We start from the raw sequence: 12,167 nt of genomic DNA, 5'->3' as shown, positions 1-12,167 counted from the left end.
TCTCCCATCGATACTCCCGACATATCCCCAGTAATATAAGGTACGAATTGTCACTAGGCTCCTGTTCACATAAACTTAATTTGCTTCATGACACAGTGAGAGTCCAGCCTCCCGCTTATAATACTCCCGAATGCATACACTGTGAGTGAACAGTCTGTACAGCGAGCTATACAGTATGTTAAGGAGACCATTTATAGGTTTCTATAGATATTGAGTGTTGCCTAGAATTACAGAGGCAGCTTTAGGTAGCTTTTTATGTTTATGTAAATTTGATATGAATTTCATTTATTTTACAACAATTGTAAATTTACAATAAGTTATATCAACTTGGAATAATCACTCTTGACCAGACTGAAATACACGAGGGTCTTACTGTGGGAGGAAACAAGAGAATCCGGAGAAAACCTATGTGTGGTCAGAGAGGCGACCTCAGGTCCTTCCATCCGTTTGTCAGTTAGGGGAATCAAACCCCTTTATATGGTCCGAGATTTTGGTCGGGTGGCACAGTGATTAACACACACATGCCTTTCACCTTGCGGGGAGGCTTTGGAAAGGTATATATAGGAACACCTAGTCCCATCTATGTAGGTTTTGTATTTTACTTCCGGTTTTCTCCCACACTTTAAGCCTGTCCTTGCACACTTCCATCCAGGCCGACAAGAGTTATATCAGTCAATATGGTAACTAGTCAATGTTTAACAATTGTTGTAAAGTTAAAAGATGGTGGTTATCTTAGCTCTTTATCATAATTGTGAAAAACTTTGTGGTATGTTTCTGTAAAACAACCAGTTACATAAAGCCGTCTCAATATTGTGTATTTAAATAAAGGGGCTGTAGTATTGGAAATCCTTTGTCCTGTTTATATAGAAACAAGTTTATATACAAATATCTTAACATTAAACAAGAAATATCTTTAAAAAAGATAAACGGCATAGTTTTAATGCTGGTGGTTATAATGTAAAACAGCTGGTGAAATAAATAAACGAACTAATGCGTTTCAGCACGTATAAAAAAATTACACCAGTTTGAATCATTTTTGGTGATGATAAGACTGCATTTGAATCAGGAATATAATTTTATTAATGTGTCATTTGAAAAGATACATCCACTTATTCAGCTCGCATTCAATCTTAACTTTTGTTAAACTTGTTTCGTTTTTAACTGTATATCTGCATTTTGCATTTACTGCTACATTGACCAATCACATACTTCATCTTGACCAGTATCACCACCTATTGTATCATATCCTTGGCCAAAAGAATATTATACGGCTATGCCGAAAAATGAAACGAGTCATTGCTTAAAAGCTCCCCATTATGCTGTCCTATATTGTAGAGACACACCAGCCTCGGACAACTGCTCTGTACTAATACCATAGCCTGCTACTACAGTAATACCATAGCCGTTACTGCTGTAAAGTGCCAACCCTGATTTGTTCTGTGAGCCTGCCCACACATTGAACCTTCGACATCAGCACAATTCAGATGACAGATATTTACTTTTAGTCATTCTGAATCCATTTCATGTGTGGCCGAGCTTACTGGCCAGACTAGGTTTATGAGCTAGTTGGTGCTATCTGATACACCAGTGTCATGCATATTATTGTGTCTGGCCGTAACTCCACTGTATCAGAATCCCGAAACCATAACAATGCATGAAGTGAAATTTCAATCACTTGGTTTTTCAAAAGATGTTACATATGTATATAGGAAGGTGCTTTCACACGGTTTTCCTTTTGTTCAATTCCTGTTGTGTTTTACATCTGAATTATAAAATATCCTGAAATAAAAAGGACTGTGAATTGCTATGACATCTTAAAGGAAATCTATTGAAAGTTTATGATATATATGTAAATATTTATAATAATAAAGGCATCTGCAAACAGTTTTGCCATTCATAGACAATATGAATGTCATGAGAATTTTGTAGAGTTTTAAGTTGCACCTCAAAGCAGTAGTATATCTATTGTCATTTATGACTGTATGAACACTATATATGGAAGCCATACAAGTTGATGTCATCATGTTCAACTACTAGGCTTTTCTTACTGAACGTCTATAACATATTTCTCTTTAGTTTTACAAAAGAACCTAAGAATTCATGGTGTGCCAAAATTAAGGGTCCAGAGTTCAATCAACAGTTGAATAATTAAAAAAAAAAGCTAATGACCTGCGTTACATTGGTGTATACTGTAGGAATATATCAATATATTAAAGGTTGTGATCGTACAATTATTGAATGCCTCTGGAAAACTCGGGATGATCTACTACAGGGAAAATATGTTAGTGTGATAAAAAAAAAAACCCAGATGCCTTCTACTGAACGCCTAGGGAGAAGATACATATTTATCTATGGTTCATTTAATAGAGATAAGACAGCGGTGCAGTGTCCTATTCCATATGGAGGTATATAGACTTTTACACTAACAAACGCTATCCAGCTTATATACAGAGCAGGACAAAGTCAAAAGGTTAAGAGAAGGAGCTCGAGAAAGGACAGGATTCTGAGTCACTCTAACTCTTGATAGAGTGGAACAAAAGACAGGATTCTGAGTCACTTTAACTCTTGGTACACTTTGTAGGATTCTGAGTCACTTTAACTCTTGGTAGTAGGATAGAGGACACCATTCTGAGTCACTAACACTTTGTAGGATTCTGAGTCACTTTAACTCTTGGTAGAGTAGGATAAAGGACAAGATTCTGAGTCGCTTTAACTCTTAGTATAGTTGAACAAAAGACAGGATTCTGAGTCACTTAAATTTACCTCTTGGTAGTAGGATAAAGGACACCATTCTGAGTCACTTTAACTATTTGTAGGATTCTGAGTCACTTTAACTCTTGGTATAGTTGAACAAAAGATAGGAGTCTGAGTCACTGTAACTCTTAATACTTACATTATCATATTTCCCTCCCACTACACCAAAACGTTTTTATCAGAATCAGATTCAGTTTGGTAGATATGTAGAGAAAATATCACTGAATTCATAGATTTTGTGTTTTGGCCCTACATAATCTGATGCTCAGAGCAGTCCAACTTGCTTTTCATGTGACTTCACTTCCACACACAGTTCTTGGTATTGCTCTTTCTAGTGAAGTACTAGATTGATCTCACTGGTTGTCCAATTTCATATTTAGGTTTCCCATGGTCCCTAGTTCAGCATGCTCAATTTAGATTGTTCAAAAGAACATGATAGATTAAAGGCAAATACACTCCATTGTAAACATTTGTTGTATGTTTGATGTGTAGTAATTCTAATTCTTCTCATTTTATCTTTCCAGGTAAGTGAAAAATGCTTTGACAGACACCAATACACAGGTAATGTGACAGAACTTTAAAAAAAACTTTTTAAAAGATACGTGTTTGGACACCAACAAGAAACCTTCCATTTAAACATTTTATATTTCCAATGCCTATATGATGAGTACCCATTGTTAATGCGACCATATACCCTTTTGGCCTCATACTGTTTAAGCAGTCATGTACTGTAACAGATTTCATAAAACTATACGGGCCCATTTGGGCTCTTGCTATTATGTATGATTGTTATATATTTGGCTATTACTTCAGAAGAACTGTCAAACTCCTACAGGCCCCATAGGCCTTTTTCAATATGCAATTTTCTCTTTTCTTTGATGTTGCAGTTTAGCATTGTCATTAATCTTGTGGAAAAGTCAGTACAGATCCCACCCTGATACTGACACAGTGTTCATACTGGTAGAGATGATATCATGCTGGTGTGGTTCCACTCAGTAATTTACCCTGAGTTCATGGCTACGAATTTGACCTATATTTTTCACCTTTTCATTTCAAACTTCATATCTGCCATGAAATATTCATCTCCATTTTCAGTTTCTTCCAGAACTTATGTTACAAATGAATATTTTATGTTATTTTAAAACTCAGAATGTTTCTTTTTCATATCGTAATTGCATACGAACAGCGGTTGTCGGTTCAGAGAATTTGATTTGAAAATGTTTCCATTATATTAGATAAAATTTGTTCCAGAGTTGATACAGACAATAGTATTTCACATTCGTTCAATTGTTATTGCACAGGAATTGTTTTACGTTATCTGTTATGATTCGCATCATATTACACAATGGCTGCAGATAAAAAATCAATAGCCAACAGCTCAAGAACAGGTGGGATCTGTACGTTAAGTCTCTGACAGACACAATGCTATTGTACAACAGTGGTGTGTAAAAAGGGGGCACTGTGGCTGGGTGGTAAAGGTGTGCGGACACTTTATCACTAGCCCTCCAGCTCTTGGTCGCGAGTTCGAAACCAATGTTGGGCAGTTGCCAGGTACTGACCGTAGGCCGGTGGTTTTTCTCCAGGTACTCCGGTTTTCCTCCACCTCCAAAACCTGGCACGTCCTTAAATGACCCTGGCTATTAATAGGTCATTTAACAAAGTAAACCAAAAGGGTAAAATCTTATAGTGTCCTGATAACTCCTGGAAAAAAGAGGCATTCTCAGAAATCTTATCAGTTCCTTTTTGAGTAACATTTCAGAATTTACTGTATTTAACCTAATAAACGCACAGTACACTTACAAAAACACAAAAGGGTACAGGCTCTTACCATTTAAACCATATACAGAGGGAAAATTGTGACATTCGCAAAATGATCGTGACACAATGACTACATCAGACGTCACATTGTTCATGGGAGATAAAGACGTATAAACACAAACCTGTCTATAAAGGCCGTCTATTTTATCTCCAATATACCACAGTTGATTATCTCTAAACCTCTTTATAAAGGTTACCTGCCTATAAAGACCACCTTTTACTGCATCCTTTAATTTAGTGGCATTTAGACAGGTTTGACTTTGTGTACAGCATGATTTCATTTGATGGGAAAACATTGAGCAATATATTGTGTTGATTGTGTTTCAACATGAACTTCTCTGGAGCAACTTTCTAACTCCATGAGCCTGATAAAACCCAGAATCAAACCTAAAGTGACAGTATTAAGGCCAAAAGGGGCTATTGTTGAGGAGGAGAGTGACAGTATTAAGGGGCTATTGGTGGGGAGGAGAGTGACAGTATTAAGGGGCTATTGGTGGGGAGGAGAGTGACAGTATTAAGGGGCTATTGGTGGGGAGGAGAGTGACAGTATTAAGGGGCTATTGGTGGGGAGGAGAGTGACAGTATTAAGGGGCTATTGTTGGGGAGGAGAGTGACAGTATTAAGGGGCTATTGTTGGGGAGGAGAGTGACAGTATTAAGGGGCTATTGTTGGGGAGGAGAGTGACAGTATTAAGGGGCTATTGGTGGGGAGGAGAGTGACAGTATTAAGGGGCTATTGGTGGGGAGGAGAGTGACAGTATTAAGGGGCTATTGTTGGGGAGGAGAGTGACAGTATTAAGGGGCTATTGTTGGGGAGGAGAGTGACAGTATTAAGGGGCTATTGGTGGGGAGGAGAGTGACAGTATTAAGGGGCTATTGGTGGGGAGGAGAGTGACAGTATTAAGGGGCTATTGTGTGGGAGGAGAGTGACAGTATTAAGGGGCTATTGGTGGGGAGGAGAGTGACAGTATTAAGGGGCTATTGTTGGGGAGGAGAGTGACAGTATTAAGGGGCTATTGGTGGGGAGGAGAGTGACAGTATTAAGGGGCTATTGTTGGGGAGGAGAGTGACAGTATTAAGGGGCTATTGGTGGGGAGGAGAGTGACAGTATTAAGGGGCTATTGGTGGGGAGGAGAGTGACAGTATTAAGGGGCTATTGTTGGGGAGGAGAGTGACAGTATTAAGGGGCTATAGTTGGGGAGGAGAGTGACAGTATTAAGGGGCTATTGTTGAGGAGGAGAGTGACAGTATTAAGGGGCTATTGTTGGGGAGGAGAGTGACAGTATTAAGGGGCTATAGTTGGGGAGGAGAGTGACAGTATTAAGGGGCTATTGTTGGGGAGGAGAGTGACAGTATTAAGGGGCTATAGTTGGGGAGGAGAGTGACAGTATTAAGGGGCTATAGTTGGGGAGGAGATACACTACTCTCCAGTATGTGGGGATTAATACAGATTGATATCAATCTAAATGGTCATGTGCACTACGACTCAAATGTCTTTGATTGGTCGATATCCAGGTCAGTATCTAGACTTTAAATGGGAGAGTGATTTCCGGACTGTTCCGGTGAATTAAAGGATAGCAACGTGAACATGAAGGAAATTGGATACGAAAGTACACAGCTGAGAGCCCTGTTGTATAAAGGATGGTCAGCTTAACTTAAATTGTCAAAAAATTCTCGTGTGGTCTATTACTCAAAAAATTGGTTAAAATAAGTATTAGAAGTTTTAAAGGGATTCAGAATCATTATCAAAGGAAGGAACACAAATTTGATCAAGATTAAAAATTGATTTGCCACATGCAATTTGATTGATAGAACAAATAATCAAGTTAATGGGTTTGAGCAACTCAGGATGATTTAGATACCGCTAAGCTTGAAATCCATCAAAATCAACAAATAATTTGCTTCATATATTTCACTTTAGTAGTCAGTAAAGTACTTTCTTAGTAAAACCATGTTATTTGTAGATAATTCTATTATTACAATACAGATAAATGTGTAGGAGAAAGTTGATGAAACCCTGCTACAGAAACTAACCAGTCTATGAAAAAACGTTATCCCTGGTATACTAATGTAGTTATTTACACAGTTTGCACGCAGAAATGACTTTGACAAATCCAGTTATTGGAAATATGGAGATTTATCGTTGACGTCTTCACATGTTCAGCGAGTTGCTTTCCTGGCTGTGACACAAAGAAACTTGTGCCTTATAAAAACTTCAGCTCACAGAGGAAGTCATGTAGGCGGTATAAACCAGTAACTAACAACAGGAAGTCATATGAATTCAACATGTCCCTGTATATGGGCAAGTTCTGGGTCCTCTCTGAGCAAATGTCTTAAGTGCAGGAAACCTGTACAAGTGTTGGGGTTTTTTTTAACCAGAAAAGAATTGTTGGAATATATACGTTCAGAGTGAAGTAGTGTTTGACTTTACGATAGGTAAACACTCTAAACAATGAGATACTGTAGAGTTTTATGTGAAATTCATGTTTTGTTGTTGACTTTCCGCAAATCCTAATCACTAGATCACTTACAGTTTTTTATCTACCAAGTTACAGTACTGGAATGTTTTTATCGACAATTCATGTTATCTGATTGTTAATTTTTATCATATTATTCAAGTAACCTGAGTTGTTTGTTAAAATGACCCAACGTTACTTGATCGTTTCGTTAAGGATAATCTTGGGTCACCCAAGTGTTTTGTTAAAGATGATTCAAGTTACCGGGTTGCTTTGTTAAAGTTGATCCAAGTTACCTGAGTGTTTGGTTAAAGATGATCCAAGTTACCTGAGTGTTTGGTTAAAGATGATCCAAGTTACCTGAGCGTTTTGTTAAATATGATCCAAGTTTCTTGAGTGTTTTGTAAAAGATGATCCAAGTAACCTGCATGTTTTGTTAAAAATTATCCAAGTTACCTGAGTGTTTTGTTTAAGATGATCCAGGTTACCTGCATGTTTTGTTAAAGATGATCCAAGTTACCTGAATGTTTTGTTTAAGATGATCCAGGAATACCTGAGCGTTTTGTAAAAGATGATCCAAGGGTAGCAGTGTACAGTAAAAATGCCAAATTCTGAAAAATATGGCACATGTTTTAGATATGTAAACATTGCCAGTTAACCTTACATATAACCTCTAATAAAGTATATATATTTGAAATCTGTACAACATTTGCAATTTTAATAGAGCTCTGAAGGATAAGTAAACTGATATTTTCTGTGATTTTTAGAGCTGTGAATACCATGGTAACAGCTTAAAAAATTCTCAAAAATTGCAAAATATTATGATATTTGACCCAAAATGGCACAATTCTCTACACAATTTTTTTTCTGAAACCTATTTAAAATTAAATATCTCTATCCCAAAGACAGAATTAATCTTGTTTGGACATATGTTGTAAATTAAGTTTTTCCGCTATCTTACCTTTTCTGTGGGCTTCCATTTTGCGCTGTAGGCAAAACTAAATTTCCTGTGTAAACACACGTTCGGAAAATCCGGATATTTAAAATCCGGAACCAATTTATTGATTTTTGTTTTAATAAATGTGAAGCCTGTATGTACTACTTCATACTGAATATACCAATTATAGTGTACATTTATTTTTTCATTTTTTATGCATATCATAATACAGGAGTTATTTGCTTAACAAAAAAATTGCCCATGGCCAGGCTGTCTTACTGTGGTGTGCTACCAAGTTACCAGAATGCTTTGTTAAAGATGATCCAAGTTACCTGAGTGCTTTGTTAAAGATGATCCAAGTTACCAGAATGCTTTGTTAAATTAAAGATGATCCAAGTCACCTGAGTGTTTTGTTAAGGATAATCCAAGTTATCCAAGTGTTTTGTTTATGATCCTAGATGATCCAGGTTACCTTAGCGTTTTGTTAAAGATGATCCAGGTTACCTGAGCATTTTATTAAAGATGATCCAGGTTACCTGAGCGTTTTATTAAAGATGATCCAAGTTACCTGAGCGTTTTGTTAAAGATTATCCAGGTTACCAGAGCGTTTTATTAAAGATGATCCAAGTTACCTGAGTGTTTGGTTAAAGATGATCCAAGTTACCTGAGCGTTTTGTTAAATATGATCCAAGTTTCTTGAGTGTTTTGTAAAAGATGATCCAAGTAATCTGCATGTTTTGTTAAAAATTATCCAAGTTACCTGAGTGTTTTGTTTAAGATGATCCAGGTTACCTGCATGTTTTGTTAAAGATGATCCAAGTTACCTGAATGTTTTGTTTAAGATGATCCAGGTTACCTGAGCGTTTTGTAAAAGATGATCCAAGTTACCAGAATGCTTTGTTAAAGATGATCCAAGTTACCTGAGTGCTTTGTTAAAGATGATCCAAGTTACCAGAATGCTTTGTTAAATTAAAGATGATCCAAGTCACCTGAGTGTTTTGTTAAGGATAATCCAAGTTATCCAAGTGTTTTGTTTATGATCCTAGATGATCCAGGTTACCTTAGCGTTTTGTTAAAGATGATCCAGGTTACCTGAGCATTTTATTAAAGATGATCCAGGTTACCTGAGCGTTTTATTAAAGATGATCCAAGTTACCTGAGTGTTTGGTTAAAGATGATCCAAGTTACCTGAGCGTTTTGTTAAATATGATCCAAGTTTCTTGAGTGTTTTGTAAAAGATGATCCAAGTAATCTGCATGTTTTGTTAAAAATTATCCAAGTTACCTGAGTGTTTTGTTTAAGATGATCCAGGTTACCTGCATGTTTTGTTAAAGATGATCCAAGTTACCTGAATGTTTTGTTTAAGATGATCCAGGTTACCTGAGCGTTTTGTAAAAGATGATCCAAGTTACCAGAATGCTTTGTTAAAGATGATCCAAGTTACCTGAGTGCTTTGTTAAAGATGATCCAAGTTACCAGAATGCTTTGTTAAATTAAAGATGATCCAAGTCACCTGAGTGTTTTGTTAAGGATAATCCAAGTTATCCAAGTGTTTTGTTTATGATCCTAGATGATCCAGGTTACCTGAGCGTTTTGTTAAAGATGATCCAGGTTACCTGAGCGTTTTATTAAAGATGATCCAAGTTGCAGAATAATACAATTGATGTGAAGTGGATAGGAATTTTAAAATATTATAGGATATAAAATATAATAGGATATAAAATGGAGGCAAGCGTTGCTATGTCTCGATGTCAATAATGATAAATGAAATGGAATAACATTTATAGTCACTTCTGGTAATAGATTTTAAGCTAATGAGACGGTTACATTTTAGTTCCAAGCATTTTCAGAATCTTGATAGTCATGGAACATGATCTAATATTTCAAAACTTTGAAGTTAGACACGTTTTAGATATATGGCTGTGCAGGCTTTTAAAAGATGAAAGACAGTTGTGTCAGGGGATCTGTAGTTGGAATTCATTTTCTTCAAAAACGTGGATGATTGAGTAAAGATATATTTCATGGATCAGTTTGAAAGTTAAACTGTTGGGAATTTTAGAAAGGCAACAGATAGATGACAAGTAAAAGTAATGTCTGTTTTAACTGACAAGTGTAAAAAAGAAATATTCTAAGCGTTCGCAGCTTTTAAGACAGAAAGAATCCACAGGGATTTTTCAAACTGACGGATATAGACCAGAAGTGATACAGTCTTGACGGGTTCAGTTCTGATGTCTCTAAAAACATTTACGAGTACATTTTTTTTTCATCTCAATATTGTCTGCCAAGTTATGAGAACAGCGATTCTAATCTTCCCATGACAAATCCTTGCTTTCTTACAGGTTTCCATATACAGAAAATGTCTCCTGTTTAGGAATATTTCTACAATCAATACAGTATTTTTGAGGAGTGTGGCTCAGTTGTCCGAGATAAATATGCCGTATATATACCAGACACAGATAGATAGTGGAAATTGTAGACAAATGTTTCTTTAAGCGTCATACATCCATCATGTTTTAACCAATTTTTCATGGTACCCGAGAAACTTCAATGTCTGTTATTCCTGCCCCAAGATGAATTTCTGAGTAATGATTCGTCATCCAGACAGATCACTCCCAGCATCAGAAGGTAATGTTCTATATGGATGCTGATTATATTCTGTACCGTTACTGCAAAATCTGTCCAAAGGAAAGTAATTTCTCCAAAATCGTTCAAGTATACATAAGTTTTCACTAAATTACACGATTGTACTCGACTTGATTTGCACCTGAGGAACTAATTAGTACTCAGTTAACTGTTGTTTCATAGTCATCCCCTCATCATGATATGAGAAGGCATATAGTGCTACCCATGTCTGTCATGTCCCGTCCTGTCCTGTCCTGTCCTGTCCTGTCCTGTCCTGTCCTGTCCCATCCTGTCCCATCCTGTCCTGTCCTGTCCTGTCCTGTCCCATCCTGTCCTGTCCTGTCCTGTCCTGTCCTGTCCTGTCCCATCCTGTCCCATCCTGTCCCATCCTGTCCCATCCTGTCCTGTCCTGTCCTGTCCTGTCCTGTCCTGTCCTGTCCTGTCCTGTCCTGTCCGTCCTGTCCTGTCCTGTCCGTCCTGTCCGTCCTGTCCCGTCCTGATGCTATGTAACTAGCTAATCTCAGGAACTGCTGATGCGATCCTCACCAAACTATGTTTCGGGGTGTCTTACAGACATTTTATAGTTTGATTTGCTTTGAATTTTATCCATTTTGATATTTTCATATAAATGTACAGTGTAGATGTGTTCCTAGTGACCAGAGGATTCTAAGATCTGTTATTCATTAAGCTAGTCTTTCTTAAGGTCAAATATACATATTTATATACATTTGTATATCTATATGTTTTAAAAGACTTATTGTATTTAGGATTTTGTTAATAGCCCCATCATTGTATTAAGGTTTTTGTCAGCTATGTATGATAATTGGGGCTAAATGTTTACTGTTCAGATAAGTCCAGAAGCCTCCCTGATATAGCCTAATACAATTAAAAGGTTTTCACTTTTTACCACTGTAGAAATTATCAAGTTTGGGCTGAAAAACAACAGTGCCAAATTTCCCCAATGCCCAGTGTGATATTTGTACTGTTGGGACAGATAGCAGCTAGCTATAGACTATAATTTATCAACTTGTTAAAAAAAAAGAAAAAAAAGTAGAGACTGAAAACCCGGATAAGTTAATTATCCCCATCTGTTTTCTCCAATGTCATTCCTGTACGATACAGATTTTTTGCTACACTTAGATTTTAATTGATAGATAAACTGTTAATTTGAAGAAAAAAAATAAAAAATAATTTGTGGAATGGAATTAACAAATTAATAATTGCGCTAACTAAGTCTTTCAGAATATAAGATAAGACAATTCTGAGAATGTATCTCAAAAATCATAGACAGTAGACAAATCATTTATTAAAAAAACATTAACTAGATAGCTGTATAAATGTTAGATTTAACTAGATAGCTGTATAAATGTTAGATTTAACTAGATAGCTGTATAAATGTTAGATTTAAGTAGATAATAGATTTAATTAACACACTAATATACAGTACTACAATACATACAGTTATTTACAGATTCCTGGAAAGTTAACAATAGCTGGTGAAAATAACTTCATACCTTGTTTTCACTGTTCAAGTTTCCCTCCAGGTAAATAAACACTTAGTTCTAAATTCCTCTGCGTGGA

The 12,167-nt window shown here is 36.5% G+C and overlaps 1 protein-coding gene across 2 annotated transcripts in view; it reads left to right on the top strand.

The window, feature by feature from the left end:
- LOC117315752 (centrosomal protein of 78 kDa-like) overlaps positions 1–12,167 on the top strand; it is a 128,566-nt gene that overhangs the window by 38,110 nt on the left and 78,289 nt on the right. The window lies entirely within an intron of this gene.

This window comes from Pecten maximus, chromosome 17 (assembly GCF_902652985.1).
Source record: "Pecten maximus chromosome 17, xPecMax1.1, whole genome shotgun sequence".
Taxonomy (NCBI): Eukaryota; Metazoa; Mollusca; class Bivalvia; order Pectinida; family Pectinidae; genus Pecten; species Pecten maximus.
Note: the sequence above shows the minus strand (reverse complement) of the source record. Positions and strands in the feature narration are given on the sequence as shown.